The following is a 5,824-nucleotide window of genomic DNA, read 5'->3' on the forward strand; positions in this document are numbered from 1 at the left end:
AGTCGGTAGATACTCGGTTCCTCAAGCTGGCTCGGTGATCTTCTGATACATGGCGTCCACTACAGTACTCGGCATCGTCATTCTCTCGGTAAGAGTAGAAGCTCGGTCCATACTAGTCCCGAAGTGTAGCTTGGAACTCGGTAGCTGTGGTGACTCGGTAGATATAGTGTCACTCGGTAACCACTGGTGACTCGGTTTGAACTGACTTCTCGGTAACTGCTGTTTGTCTCATATGCTCGGTGATAGTCTTACTGCTCGGTTTGAACTGTTTAATCGGTGAGCTTTACTGAATGCTCGGTATAGGTTGTAGACTGAGTGATGAGCTCGGTAACATTCAAAATCGAATAAGTGTTTTCACTAAGTGTATTCACTAATGACAAATATATCATTATTCCAACAGAATTCATCCAGACTTGGAGGTGTTGAATGTTGATGATACAAATGACACTCAGCAGGTGGATATTTTGGCAAATACTACTACCACATTGGTAGTAAAAAATGAAAAACAAACTAAAGTCGGCTCTGATGAAACCTCTATGCGCACTGGGCCTCTTTGGTTAGAAAATACCCTGAGTAGCAAAAAAAAGGAACGTAGTTCCAGTTTCGGTCCCTTTGGAAGATATGGTGAGCAAGTGCTTGGAGAAGACCCCTAAAGTGAAGAAATTGAAAACCATTTCAAAAATTGACTTTGATGCCGACAGTGGGAATCAGACTGCAGAGATAGCACGTCCATTGATAGATGAGAAAATAGAGGACCCTATAGTCCAGGATTTTACTATCCAAAAGGTGAATATTGGTACAACTTCCCAGGTCACGGATGTTCTTCATCTTGAAGCTTCCACCAAAAAGATCATAATGAGGACCTGGAAGGATGAAAAAGGTAAAAAGGAACTTGTAGTCACATAAATCTGTCCACTTAATTAAATGAATACTTAGTATTTATTTGATTATTTAACCATCAATTAATAATTAATTAAATTAATATTTAATTAATTCATCTTAACCCTCTTCTCCTATTAATTAAATAAATTATTCAATTTATTTGATTTAATTCACTTAACCAAATTCAGACCATTAATTAAATAAATAAATCATATTTGTTTAATTAAATCTTCTCTCACATTTAAATAAATTAATATTTATTTAAATCTCCCAAAATCCCACCTCTTACATTTAAATAAATAAATCATTTATTTAAATCACCTTTATCCTCCACCCACTTGTATTTTCCTACAAAAGCAAGTTGCACAATTATTTTAAATAAATAATTTATTTAAATCACCTTTATCCTCCACCCACTTGTATTTTCCTACAAAAGCAAGTTGCACAACTATTTTAAATAAATTATTTATTTAAAATCCTATTTATCCTCACCCACTTGAAACCTTTAATGGTTTCCCTTAAAGTATTCAAACTTGATGGCTTTAAAGTCTTCAAACTTGATGGCTTCCTTCTATAGTCTTCTTAAGACTTTAATGGTTTTCCTTAAAGTCTTCAAGCCTTTAATGGTTCCCCTCAAAGTCTTCAAGCATTTTAATGCTTTATCTTCTTTTTCTCATTTAAATAAATTGATATTTATTTAAATATTTATCCAAATGCAACTTACACCATTTAATTGAAATAAATGATTTTATTTTAATTGAAAATACCAAAATTTCTCCCACTTGCATTTTCCTACAAAATCCACTTGTATGCCTAAACCCCTTCTAAATTCTTCTAAACCCTTCCTAATTAGCCTAATCCATCCCCTAAATATTGTCACATTCCTAAGCAAATTGGAGTCACTTCTCAAAGACTCCAAAGTCTTTGAAAAACAATTAATGCTTTGTGTGTTCAACAAATTAACCCTCAAAGTCTTGGATAACCTTTGAAAGCTTCCAACCTTCAACCACTAAATGGCTCAAAGTCTTTGATAACCATTGAAGGCTTTCAACCTTCAACCACTTAATCCCCAAAGTCTCCAATAACCATTAATGGTTAATTCAACCCTCCCACATGGTTAAAACATTTGTTTTGACTCAACCTCTACCCAACCCAAAGGTCTCATCAAGCCTTTAATGCTTTGACCATGATTATCTCTTAATCATTTGCACAAAGGTTTATCCTTGGATTAACTCTTAATCCAGTGGGTAATCTTAATTTAGACTTGACCCTTACCTTCTAGATAACCATGAGGTCTTCTCAGGCCTTTAATGCCTCCAACCTCTTCTCTCAACCCAATCCTATGTTGACACTTGTCACCATTTTATTGGTGCCAATTGTGCACATGGATCCCCAACTTTCAAACTTGGCCCTTGATTAAACCACTCAATCTTAACCCTTCATTTCCCTATTTCTTCTATAAATAGAACCCTTCTCCTCAAGCAAAAGGAGAAGCATTTTAGAGTATTGTTGTTATACTGGCATTAGCATAGAGCTTTTTCATAGCATCACTATCTACTCTAGCATAGTATTTAGCTTTTCATTTCATATTTGAAGCTTAGTATTAAATCTCAATCCTCCATAAGCATCCATAGTGCAAAAAGCTGCTGAGAGCTACACTCATTTGGGACTTGGAGAGGAGAGGAACAAGGGAGGAGCAACTATGAGCATCTTGATTAGCTATTTCATTTTATGTTTATATGCTTTCTATTTCATGCTTAATATCTCTCTTGATATGCCTGTTTAGGATAATCTTTTGTTGCTAACACTAACGTTTGTTTCTTGTGCTCTTGTGTGTGTTGTCATCAAACAGATTTTCTAATCCTTTTTGCAGAGCATCATTTGGTGAACCCGACGTGAATCGATCAAAGGTCAAGTTATTGCAGATTAGTTGGCTGATGCACCTCTCATAGGCGATCATCCTCTCATTTCCAATTTTCCAGATGAAGAGATATTCATGATTACAGAAGCACAGTCATGGAAATTATACTTTGATGGTTCATACACTAGGCACGGCTCGGGGGCAGGCATTCTGTTTATCACACCTCAAGGTGATAGCATCCCGAAGTCTTACAGGCTCACATTTCCATGCACAAACAACATAGCAGAGTATGAGGCCTTGATCACAGGACTCAGATTAGCCATACAATGGAAATTAAAAGAACTGCAAGTATATGGCGATTCCCAACTAGTCATTCGACAAGCAACAGATGAGTATCAGACCAAAGATGATAAACTCATGCCATACAAGCAAATGGTGGACAATCTAAAGACATCATTTACTACTATCACTTTTGAGCAGATACCAAGAGATCAGAATCGAGCTGCTGACGCTATGGCTACCATCGCATCTCTACTAGATCTTCCACAGAATTCAACACGATACGAGTTCTTGGTAGAACAGCTTTGGATCCCCGCTTATGATATCCCTGAATCCGAAATAATATGTCGCCTTGTCGGTTCCGAATCCCCATGGTACGGTGAGTTCTACACCTATCTCCGCGATCACACCCTTCCTCCTAACCAATCAAATAACCAACGTAAAACCTTCATTCGCCAAACTGCTCGATATACCATTATTGCCGAAACCCTATACCGACGTAGTCTTGATGGTACTCTCCTTCGATGTCTAGAACAAGATGAGATAACAAAGGCTTTGGAAGAGGTACATGAAGGAATTTGCGGGACTCACTCAAGTGGTCCATCACTAGCCAAGAAACTCATGCGAGCTGGATACTATTGGCCATCTATAGAAAAGGATTCCTACTACTTTGTCAGGAAATGCAAGAAATGTCAAGTTCATGGCGACCTGATACATGCACCAGCACAAGAACTGCAACCAATCACAACACCATGGCCTTTTTGTCAATGGGGTCTTGATCTTGTGGGTAAAATCCATCCATCTTCATCCAACGGCCATAAATTCATTATTACCGCTACCGAATATTTCACAAAGTGGATCGAAGCTGTTCCACTTACTCAAGTCACCGGCAAGCAGATCGCCTCATTCATCCTCAATTACATCATCTGCCGGTATGGTGTGCCCATGTCCATTGTCACAGATAACGGTCTTCCTTTCAAAAATCAGGATGTCCGTGAGCTTTGTGAGAAATTTCATATCCAACACCGCTTTTCCACTCCCTATTACCCACAAGGCAATGGTCAGGCCGAAGCATCCAATAAAAACATATTGAGAATCCTAAAGAAGACAGTCAATGATGCCGATCGTGATTGGCATGTTCAATTGAATCCAGCATTATGGGCATATCGAACTAGCATTCGAACCCCTACAGGTGCAACTCCTTATTCATTGGTCTATGGTGCAGAAGCTATCTTACCTATTGAGGTTGAGATACCATCATTACGAGTTTCCTTGCATAATCTCATCGATGATGAAGCATACAGAGTCTCACGTCTTCAGGACTTAGAGTTACTTGATGAGAAGCGACAAGCTGCATACAATCACCTCAAAGCCTATCAGCAGCGCATGAGTAGAAGCTACAATCACCGAGTTAGATCTCGTACATTTGAGGTAGGTGATCTTGTTCTTCGAGAGAATCCTCGCAACCAACCAAACAGAGAACATCAAGGCAAGTTTGAATCAAATTGGCTAGGCCCATATGTTGTCACTGCTGTATTTGGGTCCGGGGCATATCAGTTGGCTACATCAGACGGAGAACCGCTCGCAGATCCAATCAACAGCATGCACCTCAAACGGTTTTATACCTAAGCTGTATAGAGCATCAGGCTCCCCTACATATCAGAAAAATACCAAAAACATTCAGAAAATGTCCTGAAGAAAATACAAAAACATTCAAAAAAGTAAAGAAAAATCATGCATCCAAACGGTGAACAACCACTCCGGTGGCACCTTGGGTAAGTGCGATGGTGAAAACCTGGCAAACAGGCGCCACTCGTAAAGACAATGGCTCCAGTATCTTTCAGCCTCATTGCGATCACATTCATGCACACATACATCCATCCATCCCAACCATGGCTTGTTATTTGATCTGCAATTAAGAAAATACTCCATGCATCTAGCATCCCACCTTTTCATAGTCAGGTCTACAAACTGGGGGCAGTACCCTTACCCTCGTGAAGGAAGTGGATTCTACATTGTCTCATATGATTCATTACGCTCTTCATTCAGGCAATCATCAGAAAATATCAAAAACATTAAAAAATGACTCTCAAAATACCAAAAACATTCAAAATTGTTTCACAAAATCCAAAAAACATCGGAAAACCCATCAAAAATCACACAAAAACATGGCAACACCTTGTACATACCCATCCGATCAGATACAAAATAAACATTAACACAGTAGTCACACAATGACCATTTATCAATCGACCACACAATCCACATCCAACAAATCCGAAACTGTCTTTAAAAACAAGGATGCATCCTTCCTTACCAAAACAAAGACAAAAGTGACGTTTTCTTTGACAAGAAAATTATGTTAAGCTATCAAATACTTGGTTGATTTATGAGTACAATCATTTGTTTATCTGTATCGGGATCTTTCAGCATTGTTTTGTATCGTTTGCGCATTATTTCCGATGAAGTTCTGGGGCATGTACTAATGGTGTCTACGTGGGAAGTTCACTAAGCTACGTGATCTTATGCCAAATGCAGTCATAGATCATTACGGCTTGCTGACTACATCGTATACCTTGACCATATGAGCATGAACCATTACCAAGGATCCATATTCTTTTATTCTTTATGTATATACTGTTTGTTTGCAGGTACAATGCTCATTCTTTGGTTCCTCCTCATCCAATTTGGATAAAGGTTTTTATTTCTTAGTACGGTATGAACTTGTCTCAGGATATGATCAACCTAAGATCAAGGAGGACGATCCAAGTCATGCACGAAAGGAGATAATCCTTATCTGTT

This window comes from Cryptomeria japonica, chromosome 3 (assembly GCF_030272615.1).
Source record: "Cryptomeria japonica chromosome 3, Sugi_1.0, whole genome shotgun sequence".
Lineage (NCBI taxonomy): Eukaryota > Viridiplantae > Streptophyta > Pinopsida > Cupressales > Cupressaceae > Cryptomeria > Cryptomeria japonica.